The 20433-nt window shown below is 39.1% G+C and overlaps 1 protein-coding gene across 1 annotated transcript in view; it reads right to left on the bottom strand.

Moving 5' to 3' along the window:
* LOC116463581 (ventricular zone-expressed PH domain-containing protein homolog 1) overlaps positions 1–20433 on the bottom strand; it is a gene marked incomplete at its 5' end in the record, with an annotated part of 118801 nt that overhangs the window by 79478 nt on the left and 18890 nt on the right. The window lies entirely within an intron of this gene.

Genomic DNA, 20433 nt, shown 5'->3' with positions numbered 1-20433 from the left:
CATGCCAAATTGTAAAGACCATTGATGCTAGGAAGAAATTGCATCAACTAACGAGCAAAATAACCAGCTAACATCATAATGACAGGATCAAATTCACACATACTGATATTAACCTTAAATGTAAATGGGCTAAATGCTCCAATTAAAAGACACAGACTGGCAAATTGGATTAAAGAGTCAGGACCCATCAGTGTGCTGTATTCAGGAGACCCCTCTCACGTGCAGAGACACACATAGGCTAAAAATAAAGGGATGGAGGAAGATCTAACAAGCAAATGGAAAACAAAAAAAGGCAGGGGTGGCAATCCTAGTCTCTGATAAAACAGACTTTAAACCAACGAAGATCAAAAGAGACAAAGAAGGCCATTACATAATGGTAAAGGGATCAATTCAACAAGAAGAGCTAACCATCCTAAATATATATGCACCCAATACAGGAGCACCCAGGTTCATAAAGCAAGTCCTTAGAGACCTAGAAAGAGACTTAGACTCCCACACAATAATAACGGGAGACTTTAACACCCCACTGTCAACGTTAGACAGATCAACGAGACAGAAAGTTAAAAAGGATATCCAGGAATTGAACTCAGCTCTGCACCAAGCAGACCTAATAGACATCTACCGAACTCTCCACCCAAAATCAACAGAATATACATTCTTCTCAGTACTACATCGCACTTATTCCAAAATTGACCACATAGTTGGAAGTAAAGCACTCCTCAGCAAATGTAAAAGAACAGAAATTATAACAAACTGTCTCTCAGACCACAGTGCAATCAAACTGGAACTCAGGATTAAGAAACTCACTCAAAACCAATCCACTACATGGAAATTGAACAACCTGCCCCTGAGTGACTACTGGGTATATAACAAAATGAAGGCAGAAATAAAGATGTTCTTTGAAACCAATGAGAACAAAGACACAACATACTAGAATCTCTGGGACACATTTAAAGCAGTGTGTAGAGGGAAATTTATAGCACTAAATGCCCACAAGAGAAAGCAGGAAAGATCTAAAATTGACACCCTAACATCACAATTAAAAGAACTAAAGAAGCAAGAGCAAACACGTTCAGAAGCTAGCAGAAGGCAAGAAATAACTAAGATCAGAGCAGAACTGAAGGAGATAGAGACACAAAAAACCCTTCAAAAAATTAATGAATCCAGGAGCTGGTTTTTTGAAAAGATGAACAAAATTGATAGACCGCTAGCAAGACTAATAAAGAATAAAAGAGAGAAGAATCAAATAGATGCAATAAGAAATGAAAAAGGGGTATCACCACTGATCCCACAGAAATACACTCTACCATCAGAGAATACTACAAACACCTCTATGCAAATAAACTAGAAAATCTAGAAGAAATGGATAAATTCCTCGACAAATACACCCTCCCAAGACTAAACCAGGAAGAAGTTGAATCTCTGAATAGACCAATAACAGGTTCTGAAATTGTGGCAATAATCAATCGCTTACCAACCAAAAAGAGTCCAGGACCTGATGGATTCACAGCCGAATTCTACCAGAGGTACAAGGAGGAACTGGTACCATTCCTTCTGAAACTATTCCAATTGACAGAAAAAGAGGGAATCCTCCCTAACACATTTTATGAAGCCAGCATCGTCCTGATACCAAAGCCTGGCAGAGACATGACCAAAAAAGAGAATTTCAGACCAATATCCTTGATGAACATTGATGCAAAAATCCTCAATAAAATACTGGCTAACCGAATCCAGCAGCACATCAAAAAGCTTATACACCATGATCAAGTGGGTTTCATCCCCGGGATGCAAGGCTGGTTCAACATACACAAATCGATAAATGTAATCCAGCATATAAACAGAACCAATGACAAAAACCACATGATTATCTCAATAGACACAGAAAAGGCCTTTGACAAAATTCAACAGCCCTTCATGCTAAAAACTCTCAATAAATTAGGTATTGATGGGTTGTATCTCAAAATAATAAGAGCTACTTATGACAAACCCACAGCCAATAGCATACTGAATGGGCAAAAACTGGAAGCATTCCCTTTGAAAACTGGCAGAAGACAGGGATGCCCTCTCTCACCACTCCTATTTAACTTAGTGTTACAAGTTCTGGCCAGGGCAATCAGGCAGGAGAAAGAAATAAAGGGTATTCAATTAGGAAAAGATGAAGTCAAATTGTCCCTGTTTGCAGATGACATGATTGTATATTTAGAAAACCCCATCATCTCAGCCCAAAATCTCCTTAAGCTGATAAGCAACTTCAGCAAAGTCTCAGGATAAAAAATCAATGTGCAAAAATCACAAGCATTCGTATACACGAATAACAAACAGAGCCAAATCATGAGTGAACTCCCATTCATAATTGCTTCAAAGAGAATCAAATACCTAGGAATCCAACTTACAAGGGATGTGAAGGACTTCTTCAAGGAAAACTACAAACCACTGCTCAATGAAATAAAAGAGGACACAAACAAATGGAAGAACGTTCCATGCTCATGGATAGGAAGAATCAATATCGTGAAAATGGCCATACTGCCCAAGGTAATTTATAGATTCAATGCCATCCCCATCAAGCTACCAATGACTTTCTTCACAGAATTGGAAAAAACTACTTTAATGTTCATATGGAACCAAAAAAGAACTGCATTGCCAAGACAATCCTAAGCCAAAAGAACAAAACTGGAGGCATCATGCTACCTGACTTCAAACTATACTACAAGGCTACAGTAACCAAAACAGGATGGTACTGGTACCAAAACAGAGATATAGACCAACAGAACAGAACAGAACCCTCAGAAATAATGCTACACATCTACAACCATCTGATCTTTGACAAACCTGACAAAAACAAGCAATGGGGAAAGGATTCCCTATTTAATAAATGGTGCTGGGAAAACTGGCTAGCCATGTGTAGAAAGCTGAAACTGGATCCCTTCCTTACATTTTATACAAAAATTAATTCAAGATGGATTAAAGATTTAAATGTTAGACCTAAAACCATAAAAACCCTAGAAGAAAACCTAGGCAATACCATTCAGGACATAGGCATGGGCAAGGACTTCATGTCTAAAACACCAAAAGCAATGGCAACAAAATCCAAAATTGACAAATGGGATCTAATTAAACTGAAGAGCTTCTGCACAGCAAAAGAAACTACCATCAGAGTGAACAGGCAACCTACAGAATGGGAGAAAATTTTTGCAATCTACTCATCTGACAAAGGGCTAATATCCAGAATCTACAAAGAACTCAAACAAATTTACAAGAGAAAAGCAACCCCATCAAAAACTGGGCAAAGGATATGAACAGACACTTCTCAAAAGAAGACATTTATGCAGCCAACAGACACATGAAAAAATGCTCTTCACCACTGGCCATCAGAGAAAGGCAAATCAAAACCACAATGAGATACCATCTCACACCAGTTAGAATGGCCATCATTAAAAAGTCAAGAAACAACAGGTGCTGGAGAGGATGTGAAGAAATAGGAACACTTTTACACTGTTGGTGGGACTGTAAACTAGTTCAACCATTGTGGAAGACAGTGTGGCAATTCCTCAAGGATCTAGAACTAGAAATACCATTTGACCCAGCAATCCCATTACTGGGTATATACCCAAAGGTTTATAAATCATGCTGCTATAAAGACACATGCACACGTATGTTCATTGTGGCACTATTCACAATAGCAAAGACTTGGAACCAACTCAAATGTCCATCAATGGTAGACTGGATTAAGAAAATGTGGCATATATACACCATGGAATACTATGCAGCCATAAAAAAGAATGAGTTCATGTCCTTTGTAGGGACATGGATGAAGCTGGAAACCATCATTCTCAGCAAACTATCACAAGGACAAAAAACCAAACACCGCATGTTCTCACTCATAGGTGGGAATTGAACAATGAGAACACTTGGATACAGGAAGGGGAACATCACACACTGGGGCCTGTAGTGGGGTGGGGGGAGGGGGGAGGGATAGCATTAGGAGATATACCTAATGTAAATGATGAGTTAATGGGTGCAGCACACCAACATGGCACACGTATACATATGTAACAAACCTGCACGTTGTACACATGTACCCTAGAACTTAAAGTATAATTTTAAAAAAAAGCCAGCAAGGTCATCATTACGGCAGTCTGGGTATAGGCCTCTTAACATCTGCAACGGGCATTTCTTGATAAGATTTCTATTATCAGCAAAATATCTCATAGGAATCAGAAGACCTTACAAAGTATATCTTGATAGATAAAGTAAAAATGAATTTGAAACATGTGGATTGCATTTCCTTAAAAATGTGCTTGAGTTCAAAAGTTAGCAATAGTAATGCTTAACTAAAAGCATTTGGGAATTTCTTAAGCCCCAAGTGTTTGAAAGGCCAGTTTCTAAGTTGAAATTAGGTGGCTTCTCTTAGAAAGACCAGTTTCTAAGTTGAAATTAGATGGCTTCTCTTATCCACTAAGGAACTTTAATTTATATTAAACATATTCCTAGATAATACTTTCACTGACCAAGGATGGTAATATGTCAGTGTTTTCTTTCTTGTTTTGGAAATTTCCTGATATTTTAGTGTTTTAAATACTTTTTTTTTTCTTTTGAGACAAGATCTCACTTCATTGCCCAGGCTGGAGTGCAGTGGCACAAGCACACTTCACTGCAGCCTCAACTTCCTGGCTCAAGCAATCTTTCCACCTCAGCCTCCCAAGTAGCTGGGACCATCAGCATGTGCCACCACAACCAGCTGGATTTTTTTAAAATTTATTTTTGGTAGAGACAGGGTCTCTTCTATGTTGCCCAAGCTGTTCTAGAGCTCTTGGGCTCAAGCTATCCTATTGCCTCAGGCTCCCAACACGCTGGGATTACAGGTGTGAGCCACCGTGGCTAGCCTAAATTTTGAATTAAGTCCTTTTATTTATATAGTTATTGAATTGCTTTATTATTTGCTGTTGCAAATGAATTCAAAATACACAATAGTCCAGGGAATGCAAAGTTAAACATAAAATTTCTAGAAACAATAACATCTTAAGTATTCAATGTACATTTGATACTTGAATTACTAAGAAACTGTACAATAGAAATACTGTAGGAATACAAAACATATCTATATTTGTCTTGTTTCTTTTACAGTTTGCTCACCTGTTTATAACAGTTTAAAAACTTTGTTAAAAACAAACAAAAAAACTCGTGGTGTACCTGTAAATATGAACTCATGTGACTGTAAAATGAAAATTCAGTAGAAAGACATTATCGAGACATAGGAATAGTCTTAACTGTCTACATTTCCTGGGAAAAAAACTCATGTTTATTTAAGTGTATTCAAGGTTATTTTTCAAATAAACAGAAAAAAATCATGTAGATTCAGAGAGATGTAGAGAGAAGATGGTGCAAAGTCCAATGCTACCAGCGTCTGCTACATGAAACATGGGCCATCACACAGCTGAGGTGGAGCAAGAGGGCTGATGAGAGATGCCTGGCCCTCTTTCTCCCAACAGGAGAGGACCATAGCAATGGATAAACAGCTAAGATTTGACTGGAGTCTTGGGAGAGCAGGGAAGTGCAGCGGGGGAGTAGAGATGCACATATGGTGATTGGAAGCCCAGGAGGTCAGCGTGGAGGCACCAGGCCTCTGCAGCCCCCTCTTCCTTTTATGGATTGGATCTGCCTAGAATCAGGAGGGACTTCCCGTTTCCAGGAAAAGGTAAGCAGAAGATCCCCATCACCCCCTATTGCCACCACAAACACCTACAGTCCTCACTACTGGAGAATCCTACAGTCCTCTCAAGCCCTAAGACCAGTTTGTAGAACTGCCAGGAATTCACATAGCTGCACCGCCCTGATTAGGAACACGAAGTGTGTACTCTCCATCCGCTACCCACCCTCTGTGAGCCAAGCTGCTGCCGCTGGGCGCCACCTTGAGACCAGACGTATCTGGAGTGCGCCCTCCTCTGGGGGTCAGTGGCCACTGCACCTGTCCCACACGGGGTCCATCTTCATTCCACCTAGCCACAGCTGTGTGGAGCCTGGGCGGGGGATTCGCTGTGATTCTGGTCTTGCGTAGCAGGGAAACCACCTCATGCTACTGCACTTCCAGTCAAAGGAACAGTCTGGCAATCCCGTTCATGGAGAACCCTGCCTTGAGCTGACTAAACCACTGTGTGCCTGCCCCAAGCAGGAGAAGCATGGGAGTGCAGATGTGTCTTCAATATAATAATTTCCTTTCCTTAGGATAAATGCCCAGTAGTGGGATTGCCGGATCATATGGTAGTTCTATTTGTAGATATCGAGGGACCTCCATACTGTTCTCTATAGTGGTTGTACTAGTTTATATTCCCAACAGCGTGTAAGAGTACTCTTTTCTCTGCATCCTCACCAGCATTTGTTATTTCTTTTTCTTTTTGATAATAGCCACTGTAACTGGGGCGAGGCAATACCTCACTGTGGTTTTGGTTTGCATTTCTTTGATGGTTAGTGATGTTGGACATTTTTTCATATATTTGTTGGTCATATGTATGTCTTCTTTTGAGAAATATCTGTTCAGATCATTTCCCCATTTTTAAATCAGATTGTTAGATTAACAATCCTGGAAATGGGAAGTCCCTCCTGATTCTAGGCAGATCCAATCCATAAAAGGAAGAGGGGGCTGCAGAGGCCTGGTGCCTCCACGCTGCCCTCCAGTCACTACATGTGCATCTCTACTCCCCCGCTGCACTTCCGTGCTCTCCCTTCCACACTCCAGTCAAATCTTAGCTATTTATCCATTGCTGTGGTCCCCTGACCCCTTGGGCCAGAGGGTTGGCCACATAGGCACCCACACTCAAGGTCTGAAAAATGGCCCTGCAGCACCCCCTTGCAGCCTTCACCACTGAATTCTACTGAACCTTTAAAGAGAAATTAATACCAATTTTTCTCAAAATATTTCAAAACAATTAAAGCAGAGGAAATTATTCCTAACTCATTCTATGAGGCCAGCATATCTCTGATACCAAAACCAGACAAGGACTCAGCAAAAAAATAAAACTACAGGGCATTATCCCAGTTGAACATAGAACTACAGGCCAATATCCCTGATGAACATAGATGGAAAAATCTTCAATAAAATCTAACAAATCAAATCTAGCAACACCTCAAAATGACAATACACCATGATTAAGTGAGATTTATTGAAGGAATGCAAAATGGTTCAATATATGCAAATCAATAAATGTCATAAATTATATCAATAGAATTAAGAACAAAAACCAGATGATTATCTCAATAGATGCAGGAAAAACATTTGATAAAATTCAATGTCCCTTCATGATAAAAACTCTCAACAAACTAGGCATCAATGGAACATACTTCAAAATAATAAAAGCCATATATGACGAACCTACAGTTAATGTCTTACTGAATGGAGAAAAACTGAAAGCATTTTCTTTAAGAACTGGAACAGGATTAGGATGCCTACTCTCCCCAATCTTATTCAACCTAGTACTGGAAGTCTTAGAGCAAACGGGTAAGAGAAAGAAAGAAAGGGTATCCACATTGGAAAGGAGGAAGTCAAACAGTCCTCTGTGCAGATGACATGATCATATATATAGAAAAACCTAAAGATGCTACCAAAAAACTGTAAGAATTAATAATTCTTATTAATTAATTAACGCTACCAAAGAACTGTAAGAATTCAGTAAAGTTGCAGAATACAAAAAAATCATTAGTGTTTCTATACACAAACAATGAATTAGCTGAAAAAGAAATCAAGAAGGCAATGCCATTTACAATAGCTATTAATACAAACCACCACCACCTATGAATCAATTTAACCAAAGAGGTGGAAGACTTCTACAAGGAAAACTACAAAACACTGATGAAAGAAATTTAGGAGGATACAAATGGAAAGACATCCCATGATCATCAGAAGAATTAATATCATTAAAATGACCATACTAGCCAAGGCAATCTACAGATTCAATAGAGTCACCATCAAAATACCTATGACATTCTTCACATAAATAGAAAAAAAATCCTAGACTTCGCATGGAACCATAAAAGACCCCAGATAGCCATAGCAATTCTGGACAAAAAGAACAAAGCTGGAGCATCACATTACCAGACTTCAAAAAATACTACAAAGCTGTAGTAACCAAAACAACATGGTACTGTCATAGAAACAGACACGTAGACCAATGGAACAGAATAGAGAACCTGAAAATTAATCCACATATCTGCGGCCAACTGATTTTTGACAAAATGCCAAGAAAACTCATTGGAAAAGGATAGTCTCTTCAATAAATGATGCTGCAAAAACGATATCCATATGCAGAAGAATGAAACTGAACTCCTACCTCTTATCCTATACAAAAATCAACTCACAATGAATCAAAGGCCTAAGTGTAAAACTGGAAACTATACAACTACTAGAAGAAAACACAAGGAAAATGCTTCAAAACACTGGTCTGGGGAAAGATGTTATGAATAAGACTTCTAAAGCACAGGCAACAAAAGCAAAAATAAACAAATGGGATTATTTCAAACCAAAAAGCTTCTACACAGCAAAGGAAATCAATCAACAGAATGAAAAGACAACCTACAAAATAGGAGAAAATATTTGCAAACTATTCATGCAACAGGAGATTAACATCAAGAATATACAAGGAATTCAAATATCTTAACAGCAAACAAATCTAACAATCTGATTTAAAAATGAGGAAATGATCTGAACAGATATTTCTCAAAAGAAGACACACATATGACCAACAAATATATGAAAAAATGTTCAGCATCACTAATCATCAAAGAAATGGAAACCAAAACCACAATGAGGTATTGCCTCACCCCAGTTACAGTGGCTATTATCAAAAAGAAAAAAAAATAACAAATGCTGGTGAGGATGCAGAGAAAAGAGTACTCTTACACGCTGTTCGGAATACAAACTAGTACAACCACTACAGAGAACAGTATGGAGGTCCCTCGATATCTACAAATAGAACTACCATATGACCCGGCAATCCCACTACTGGGCATTTATCCTAAGGAAAGGAAATTATTATATTGAAGAGACATCTGTGCCCCCATGCTTATTGCAGCACTATTCACAATAGTTAAGATATGGAATCAACCCAGGTCCCCCAAAACGAATGGATAAAGAAAAGGTGGTATATATGGCCAGGTGCAGTGGCTCATGCCTGTAATCCCATCACTTTGGGAGGCCAAGGTGGGCAGATCACCTGAGGTCAGGAGTTCAAGACCAGCCTGGCCAACATGGTAAAACCCCATCTCTAATAAAAATACAAAAATTAGCCTGGAGTGGTAGCGCACTCCTGTAGTCCCAGCTACTTGGGAAGCTGAGGCAGGAGAATTGATTGAACATTCATGAACATCACTTGAACATCCATGTTGGACAGGCTAGTCTCAAACTCCTGGCCTCAATCAATCCACCCGCCTTGGCCTCCCAAAGTGCTGGGATTACAGGCGTGAGCCACCGTGCTTGGCCCATCTCCTCAATTAATAGGTGATCATTAAATGAAGAGTCCATTAATTCAATCACAAATTCATTGTCTTTTCTCTACTACTAGTGTCTACTGGAAATTCTCATTTCTGTAGTAGTAGTGCTTCTTACACTTCAATGTGCTTATGAAACACCTGGTTGGAGGTGGCGGTCCTGTTAAACTGTAGATGCTGATTCAATAGGTCTAGGGTAAGCCAGATAATCTGAATTTCTAACAAGTACCCAGGTGATGTTGATGCTGTTGGTCCATGGACCATATTTCAAGAAGCGAAGATCTGTTGCAGTGTTTCTCAACCACTGCTGATATTTTTGGATTAATTCTTTGTTTTGGGGTGGCAGGCTGACCTGTGCATTGTAGTATATTTAGCAGCATTCCTGGGCTGTATCCACCAGAAGTCAGTAGCACCCTCTCCCAAGCTGTGACAATGAAAAATGTCCCTAGACATTATCAAATGGGGGAGACAAAATTACCTCTGGTTTAGAATAATTGCTCTATTGTTATGTTTAATGGTTGTATGTTTGTTGCATAATATAAACACCTATTTTGATGAACTGGCTTTAGTGAGAACAGCATTCGTCAGCCAAATAAACAACTTTCTTCCCCTCCTCCCACCAGCACTTAGTATACTTTTATTTATGGACACTGTAGATTTTTAAACCAATATTGTTGCCCTCCTTACTATGACCACTAGGGTGCTCAGAAGTAAATTTCAAACCACATAGAGCAATTGTGAATATTTCCAGGGATAAGTTTCTGAAAAATAACTCAACTACTGGATTCATTTTCTTTCTCTATGTTTATTCCCCCCTACATTGAGTAAAAATTCTTTTTGCTCTATTATATATTTTTATGGGCTGCTTCATGTATTGTTTGAAATAGATAACTTTCTATTGAGTAAGGTGAACAAAACTGTTAGAATAGAAACAGTCAGGACAGATGCAATGCATTAATTTGCTGATCATGGTTGGTTATCTGCTATTTGATACACATTAATAAATAAATCCAAGCAAATAGTGAGACAAGCCTCACAACTATGAACAATCTGGCTTATTTTCTCCCAACTGTAGTAAACTGATAAATGCAGATGTCTAGAGAAAGGACAGGAAATTAACATGAAAGAAAAGTTTTGTTTTTTACTTTATATTGGAGATACAAAATTAGTAATAAAGTTGTTTGAGGCTGATAACAACAACAACAAAAAAACCTTGGCTGAATAACTAACGTTTTATACTTTGCCAGCTCTGCCATAAGACACTAGGGATTAATTGCATTTAGAGCATAAAGGACCTTAAAATTTATCCAGCTCAGTGTTTTTCAAGTTTCTTTAAGCTGTAGAATTCTTGGTTTAAACATCCTTCGGGAAGGCTAGTGTGTGAAGCCAGCTACATCAGGGTTGTTCTGTTTGCAGGGCAGGTAAAGGGAGGAAAAAAGGGTCTCTGGAGCCTCTGCAGGGAGCAGAGCTTGCAAACCCATGGCTCTGTAATATACTCTTGGGATAAGTGTGAGGAAGTGGTGACCAAGGGGATGAAGTAACCTGTTCAAGGAATCAGAATTGCCCTACAGCAGAGGTGGGACTGGAACCCCATTTAGGTAGCATGCTGGGCATCTGGAGTTATTACCTAGTTCCAAGTTACCTGCATCTCTATTACTGAGGCCAATTATTCTTATTTAAAAAGTCCAAACCTTGCAGAAATATTTACATTAAAATGTTCAAATTTCCTTCTCGCTTTCTACTCTGCCTGCACTCCCAATCTGATTATTTTTCTTTTTATTTTTTTGAGACAGGATCTGGTTCTGTTGCCCAGGCCGGAGTGCAGTGGCGCGATCTTGGCTCAACCTCCACCTCCTGGGCTCAAGTGATTCTCCTATCTCAGCCTCCTGAGAAGCTGGGACCAGAGGCATGCCACCATTCCCGGCTGATTTTTGGATATTTTAGTAGAGGTGGGTTTTTGCCATTTTGCCCAGGCTCTTCTCGAAGTCCTGAGCTCAGGCGATCTGCCCACCTTGTCCTCCAAAGTGTTGGGATTACAGATGTGAGCCACTGCACCCAGCCCCAATGTGATTCTTCAGAGAAAAACAGTGATAGCTGCTTGATGTGTATCCTTCTAGAAGTTTCCCTCCTCCCTCCAAATTTGTACATACATATACATATATGTAAATCCTTTTTTTTTTCCTGGCTTTTCTTGGCTGGCTCTATTTTTTTCTTTTATCATAGCACTTAACGCTTTGTAACATCCTACATATTTTACACATTTATCATTTCTATTATTTATCATACGTCTTTTCCCACTAGAACAGCCTTTATGGAGGCAAGGATATTTGCCTATTTTGATCACTGATGTTTCCCAAGTCCCTGAAGTGGTGCTGGCATGTAGTAGGCACTCAAAAATTTTGTAGAATGAATGAATGAAGAATGAATAAGATGAAGAAGCAGAACAGGAAAGATTTTTAGGGCAGTGAAATTACTCTGTTTGAAACTACAATAATGGACACATGTCATTATACATTTGTCAAAACCCATAAAAGGTACAATACCAAAGTGAACCTCAGTGTAAACTATGGACTCTAGATGATAATGTGTCACTATGGGTTCATCGATTGCACCACTGTGTCACTGTGGTGAGGGATGCTGACAGTGGGGGAAGTTGTGTGTATAGTGGGGGCACAGGGGGTAAATGGGAATTCTCTATACTTTCCACTCAATTTTGCTGTGAACCTAAAACTTCTCTAAAAAGTAAAGTTTATTAATTAAAAAAAAAAAGAATGAGTGGTCATCTCAAAATTCATGTGTCTAAAACCAAGCTCTTGATTCGTATCTCCCCACACATTCTTCCTCTAGTCTTATGTGTCTCATCCATCCATTGGGTGATTAGGCCCAACCCACCAGCACTGCTGACAGCCTTCCTTTGAAATATATCTGGAGGGAACACTTCTCACCACCTGTAGTCCAACCACCCTGATCTAGGGTCCCACACATAAAGTGTCCTTCTGCCTCACGGCTTTGTATTTACTGTTCCGTCTTTGCTGCTTCTCCTCATTCATGTCTCCATTGCAAAATCACTTCAGTAGAGAGACCTTCCCCTGTTACTCTACCTAAATAGTAATCCCATTCTTTATCCCCCCCAGCTTGTTTTGTTTCATAGCACCTGTCACTACTTGGCATTATTCTTTCTATATATTTTTTGTTCTTGGTCCATATCATCCCACAGAATAAGTTCCAAGAAGGGAGAGATTTGGTTTTGTTTGCTGCTATATCTTCAGTGCCTAGCACACTTAGGGACTCAAATTTTTGCTGAATGAATGAATGAATGAATGAATGAATCTGTCACCAGTAGAATAGCATTTGCTTCCTAAGGAGTTTCTAGCCCCCTCTACAGACTAATCTCCACATTGCAGGTAGGGAGATACTTTTCAATCTGACGTTTCTCTCAGGATAGAGCCCAGATCCCTGCCTACATTGAACTATTGTCCTCCTCACTTCACTTCAGTGCTCCCCAGGGGGCCAACTTCCAGTCCCTGGAGTAGGCTGTGCTCTTTCTCTCCACAGGACAGACGCTTCTTTTCAGCTCCCACACCTCTATTTACTCTTCACATTTCTCAAGAGTTCCTTCTCTAGGGAAGCTACTTTGACCCCCAGATTAGGGCAGATTCCATGTGATAGGTTCTGACAGAACCGTGTTCCTTTTCTGCAGATAAATCATCTCACTTTGTAACTACGTATTATGTAAGTTCCATGACAGCAGAGTCCATGTCTATTCTGCACACAGTTGTATCCCCTGCCTACAGCAGTGTGCCTGGTACTGCCAGGTTCTCAAGAAGAGTTGGTTGATGAATGAATGAAGGCATAAATGAGCATGGCAATCTCCGCTATTGCCAGACAAGTCTCCAAAGCATATCCAGAGAATGAACCTTTCAGGCATCACTAACAAATCCTTCAAGTTTGAGAGACCAGGGAACTCTAGGGGTGGCTGGCTAAGTTTCTCCCTGCCTGGCCCAACACCAGGTGCTTTAAGCACAAATACTAGCTAAGTAGATGACAACATTCTTGTGCACTGAGGCTTAGAAATCTCACTGGGGAGACGCAGTCACCTGTCATTGTCCCTAGCCATGTAAGTCAGGCATTACTTCCCAGATTAAGATTTCTTCAAACATCTAAACTTAAGTGATCATCTGTAAAAAGTAGTTTTTAGTTACATGTATAAACTAGAGGGTTTTACATGAGAAACAGAATCACACTGTCAGAGTTTCTTTGACAGCTTTACATTTCCTGCATTTGTGGCTTATTTTAATGCCAGTGTAATATTTTAATGGCTGTGGGATAATTGATGTGGATATTTTCATCTGAAAAATGATGATTTTTCTGTAAAACAAATTATCTTTAAAAGTTTGCTGACTCTCTCTCTTTTTTTTTTTTTTTTTTTTGAGACTGGGTCTCTCTTTGTCACCCAGCCTGAAGTGCAGTGGTGCAGTCATGGCTCACTGCAGCCTTGACCTTTGGAGTGAAGCGATTGTCTCACCTCAGCCTCCCAAGCAGCTGGGACTACAAGTGCACATCATAGCTGGCTTATTTTTGCATTTTTTTTTGTGAAGACAGGGTTTCACCATATGCACAGGCTGGCCATGAACTCCTGGGCTCAAGCAACTCACCCACCTCGGCTTCCTAGTGTTGGGATTATGGGCGTGAGCCACCACACTGGGCCAACTGAATCTTTTTATAAGAAAAACAAACAACAACAACAACAACAACAACAAAAACCCCGTGTTTTATAATTTTTCACCAGTCCCTAATGTGAACAGGGCAAAAATGTAGGCATAGGAATTAGCTGTCTTTTACTCAGCTCTTTTTGCCTCACTCCAAGTAGACTCTGTCAGCTTTGGACTCATCTGCTGCAAATATGCACCTCTCTGAAAATGAACTGTAACACAGATCAGTTCCTACCAAATTATCAAATACCTGGACTCTCGATTGCTAACTATGTAATTGCCTATGATTTTGGAAAAACATTTAAAAATCCTCCATCACCTGAAATTTGATGGTTGTTGTGGAACAAATAGGAGGAAATAATCTACCCTCCTCCACCCCCACCTTTTCCTCTGTTTTATCAAAACCCTTTCTCAGCGATATAATCTCTCTTCAGTTTCCTCGCTACCAACTCTTCATCACCAACAGAGCTCAAAAATATGGATTTACTCTGTTTACTCTGTTTTTAAATGAGATTTGATGACATCCAGGGACCACTCTGTTTCCCTACAGGGCATATACTGCCAGTTTCATAATGAAAGTAAATGGAAAAATAACATTCACTTTACTGAAACTTGGTTCGTGGCAAACTGGATTGGAATGTACTCTTCTGCTGGGGACTGTCAGGGGCTCAGGACCATTTTGTACTGCACTGCATCCCTTGGAGTAAAGACAGTCCCCAAACAACAATAATGGATGACTGATAATAATCTTTGAGTATAAGCTTCCCTAAAAAAAGATAAAAGTACTGACTGTGGATATAAGAGTATATTGCTATATACCCTTCTACCTTAATAATAATACATTTCACAAATATATTTAAAAATATGAAATATGCCACAGAAAACAACTGCTTTTACACCACCCACATCTCCTCATTTTTCTTTTAATGTGGTGACTTTTAGGGTGAGATATATTGAAATATACTCCTGTGCATTTTTGCTCCATTTATGTATTTACTTTTGCCTCTATTTGTTAGCAAGGTCTCTTTAAATCTATTAGAGACACACCTAAGGTGGATACTATATTAGGGGAATTAGGCATTTCAAGGTTTGAGATGACAGATTTCATTTTCAGTCAGATAACTGCTCCTGGATCTCTATACAAAATGTCCTAAGAGTGTGCATGTGCTCAACCAATTTTATTTTGCACTGTTTTCTAGTCAGATGAATATTCGTCTCATCTGCAGATAAATATCAGGTTAACCAGAGATGCGGACAAACAACATACTCTTTTGTCCATCTGCATTTCAAGAAACTTTTTTTTTTTTTTTTTGAGATGGAGTCTTGCTCTGTTGCCCAGGCTGGAGTGCAGTGGTGTGATCTCGGCTCACTGCAACCTCTGCCTCCTGGGTTCAAGCAATTCTCCTGCCTCAGCCTCCCGAGTAGCTGGGACTGCAGGCGCATGCTACCACGCCTGGCTAATTTTTGTATTTTTAGTAGAGATGGGGTTTTGCCATTTTGGCCAGGCTAGTCTCGAACTCCTGACCTCAGGTGATCCGCCTGCCTTGGCCTCCCAAAGTGCTGGGATTACATAATAGGCATGATCCACTGCATCCGGCCAGAACATTTTTCTTTAATTATTTATTTAAATGTGCAAAGGAAACCAAACTTTTTTTATTTTAAAGAAGAGCTTTTAAAAATATAATTAATGAGAAATAAAGTTATCTTATGTCTTCTTTTGGAAGTTTGCAACATGTTAAGTCATGGATGCAAGTAGGTGACATCCTTCCCAGTGATTTGCGGTTACACGCCCGAGTCTTGCACCTACTCTTGGCTGAGGATGTACAAGGGCAGTGATCTGATGTTAACTCACTAGAGCAGTTTGCAGAGAGTCTTTTCAAAAGGAGTTGTAAATCTTCATTTCTTCTTGTTATTTGGATGTGTTTCACGGGCTGTTGCAGATGACTGGGACTGGGATATGTGTGGCAGGAGAAAGCAAAGATAGAAACCAGTCGCTGTTATGTCTGCCTTTGTCAACTAAAATTCACTTTTTGGAGAGGTGGGAGCAGGTAAGTAAGGTAATCCAAGAAAAGTCCCAAAGCACCAAGAAAAGTTCGCTGGAAAAGTATTCCCTAGTAAGTGCCCTTCTAACAGGGGCCCAAGAGACCACCTCAATGAAATGAGGCTCCAGGGAATTTGGTAACATTTTCCTATTTGCTGTTTTTCTTTCTCAAATTGTGTGAAAAAGACTTAGCATTCTTCTCTGGCTCCAAATTTTACAACTTCAATTCATGGAGAAATTATCCTAATCCCATGATTAAACTAATCCATTAAAAAATAAAAAAGAAACCTTCCCCAGAAGCATTAAGTGGATGAGCGTAATCAACATCCCCCAGATGGGACCAGCTGGACCAGGAGGATGCAAACACCCCACAGTCACACCAACACTGAGGTAGACTTGACTACATGCACATTTTCAGTAAGGAAGCTTTGTCATTAATCATGGAAACAATGCCCACTAATTGATATTAATAATTAATCTCATTTTAAGAAAAATCAACTTATCACTTTGGGAGGCCGAGATGGGTGGATCACGAGGTCAGGAGATTGAGACCATCTTGGTCAACATGGTGAAACCCCGTCTCTACTAAAAATACAAAAATTAGCTGGGTGTAGTGGCGTGTGCCTGTAATCCTAGCTACTCGGGAGGCTGAGGCAGGAGAATCGCTTGAACCAGGGAGTCAGAAGTTGCAGTGAGCTGAGATTGTGCCACAGCACTCCAGCCTGGTGACAGAGCAAGACTCCGTCTCAAAAAAGAAAAAAAAAAAAAAAGAAAAATCAACTTGTGTGGGTCTATAAAGAAAGGACTACATTACTAGCTTAAAAATTAGCTTTCTGTAAGTCAGCCTTGCTGATACACTCTACAGATGGGATGTATTTTCACCCAATCAGGAAATACTTCAAAGTAACATTGATAGGTTCTCGTAAGCTTTTATATCATTCTTTATAGAACTTCAGTTATGGGCCAGATTTCCAAGAATTTATTACAATATCATGTGTGTGTTTTTTTGACCTCTAATCAGCTTTGTTCACATAAATGAATGCCAATGATTCAGATTTTTAAAATGCCCTTTGGCAGATGAATTCAGTTCCTCCAGTCTTGTAAATAAATACAATCAGGCAGTGATATTAGACCATTGCTCTGCTTATGAATACATAACTTTAAGTGGTTGGTAAACCTGCACAAATACTAGAGACCTACAAGGCTCAGAAGTGAATTACTGACCTAGGAATAACAGGCTATTTCATACCCAAAATGACATTGCCGACCCAACCTTAATAAGACTTGGGGTTTGACATTTTTTTCCAGACACAGTGATAGATTCTCACTGATCTATTTATACTCTATTGCCTGTCCCCAGTGTGATCAATATTATGCAATAATAGATGGCTGACTGGAGTTATGAATGCTATTTGTGACCCTGATTCAACTCATACCGAATTCTGCTATACAGTGACCTGCGAGGTTCCTATTCATTTAACATAGTTTATACTGAAGTATTATGCGGAACCATATGAAATTGATATTTTTATACGTCAAAACAGTCTAATGTCAGTTTTTTCATATGGACCAAACTAACATCAAAAGAATTTCTTTCAAAGGTTGTTTTGTCGTGTTCCTAGCGTATGGACTTTGTAACAGCAGTCCAAAATTTTTCTTAACACTTTGTTGTTATTTCCTGCTGGCTATATGTCCCTTTAACTTTAAATGTTTCAGAAGTGGTTTTTATGCTTCTTCTCTTTGCTTCTTGACTAGTATGCATAATTCATCAAGAAAGATCAAATATGTTGCGTTTATTCCAACAACACATCAAACATAACACAATTAAGCCTAAATCTTTTTTAAATAAGTTTTTAAGGAAAGAAAGGTAATATTGTTAAGCAATCTTATGATAACAAGCAAAATTGTGTCAGCCAGATGACTGCTGGTGTGTCACTGAATAGTTTACACTACTTCTGAAATAATAACAATGTGTCCCCTGCAATCAGCCTGAGCTCTTTCTCAGTGGATGTATTACCAGTGAATCATACAAATTTTCGATCCTTCACACATATCTCTGTGCAAGGAATTGCCCAGGAAATTCCAAGTATGAATGAATTCCAAAATGTCAACTAAAAAAATACATACTCAGTTCTAGGTTATCTAGGTCATCCCTGGTAGGAAACATCAATATCAAAAGAAATAATTCTTTTTTTTTTTTAAGCAAAGATGATGAATTTATTCAATTTTTTTGAAAAAAAAAAAAAAGCAAAGTTAACTAGTTAATTGTCAAACTACGGATGCTTTTTGACTTACAATGGGGTTATGTCCGCATAACCCCATTGTAAGTTGAAAATCTTACATCAAAAATGCATCTAATACACTTAGCCTACCGAACATCATAGCTTAGCCTAGCCTACCTTAAATGTGCTCAGAATACATACATTAGTCTACAGTTCGGCAAAACAATCTAACACAAAGCCTATATAATAAAGTTAGTTGTTATGAAGAATTTTGAATCAAAATTCAAAGTATGGTTTCTACTGAATGTGTATGGCTTTTGCACGATTGTACAGTCAAAAAATCATAAGCCAAACCACCATAAATCAGGGACCATCTGTAATTTTAACTCCTAAAATAGCTCAAGGCAATAAGAAATATCATTTGTTTTTGACAAATAGAAGTTTGAAGTAAATCTGCAGGATTTTCTCACACATTTCCACAAGACTAAAACTCATTGCATAGTAAACCTTTAATGCTTTAGATCAACTTTGAAAAATCCCACTATTTTACCTTTATCTTTGCTATTGACTCCCTCTGTCAAACTGGGGAATTCACTTAACCTCTCTTATATTAAATTCTCCAACTTGTGCAATAGATACATAGATTATTAGCAAAGTAGGCAATTGTAAAGTGTTTATTTTGATGGAATTTTATTGATTTTAGCTATTTCCAAGCCCTGGTATACTTATCTAATACTTATATTTGAATATAAGCAATCTTTTATTGTCACCATTAAAATGGCTTTAAAAGAGTTTTAGGAAGGCTAATAAAATTAGTGCAAACACTTTTGAAAGTGTCAGATTATATACAGGCATGCTAAATAATATTAAAATGTTATCATTAAACATTTGAATCCCCCTTTCCCTTTGTTAGCATGAGAACACACTCTTTCCTCTGATTTGAAGTGGGAAAAGGGCTAGAAAGTAGAATATAGAAAAAAGGGCTCTTCTAGTACCTAAACCTGATAGGCAGTGGGCAGATGAATATGAATTGGATTTGCTATTCTTCAGCTATTTTTCTTTCTGGAGGCTGAGCTGTCTGGCTTTTTCTATGAGGGCTGTAGCCTACAAGACGGCAGATTGTGCCAGAGTGCTAGAACCATCACACAGATCTCAAGGGAAGAACATGGTTGCTGCCTAAGAATTATTATTGTAAAGATTATGAGCCTGACAGTGCCTTAAATCTATCCAGACTTGTTCAACCCACTACCAGAAAAGTGAGTCTGCCCTAGCACTATGGCATTTTAGGACCCGTGTCTCAAACACATTTCCTTTTCCAGGTCCAGGAAGGACTATGGCACAAAATGTAAAGGAGTGTCAGAAATATATAGTAATCAAGATATATAATTTTTTTAGAATTAAAATTAATGCAAATAATGCATGATGAACAAAATGTCAAAATTGTAATTAGGGACAGGATTGATATTACGAATTATTCCTTTTGCCTTAGGTTCCACTATGACTCAGTAAGACACTGTTACTGATCTTGTCGTCACTTAAAATTTTACTGAGTTTTTTAATTTTTTTATTTTTTTTTTGGGCGGGGAGACAGAGTCCCGCTCAGTCGCCCAGGCTGGAGTGCAGTGGTGCGATATTGGCTCACTACAACCTCCGCCTCTTGGGCTCAAGCCATTCTCCTGCCTCAGCCTCCCGAGTAGCTAGGATTATAAGCGTCAGCGACCATGGCCAGCTAATTTTTGTATTTTCAGTAGAGATGGGGTTTCACCATGTTGGCCAGGCTGGTCTTGAACTCCTGACCTCTGGCGATCCACCTGCCTCAGCCTCCCAAAGTGCTTGGATTACAGGCGGGAGCCACTGTGCCCAGCCTTTACTGAATTTTATTGGTGCCACCCTAATTTGTGTGCCTGAGGGAGGTCCTGGCCCCTGACATCCTGTTTAAAATTAAAATTTTTTATTTTTTTACTTTGCCCTTTGTTTTCTG

The sequence above is a fragment of the Hylobates moloch genome, unplaced genomic scaffold (assembly GCF_009828535.3).
Source record: "Hylobates moloch isolate HMO894 unplaced genomic scaffold, HMol_V3 SCAFFOLD_43, whole genome shotgun sequence".
Lineage (NCBI taxonomy): Eukaryota > Metazoa > Chordata > Mammalia > Primates > Hylobatidae > Hylobates > Hylobates moloch.
The sequence above is the reverse complement of the archived record's forward strand: the minus strand, read 5'-3'. Positions and strand labels throughout refer to the sequence as shown.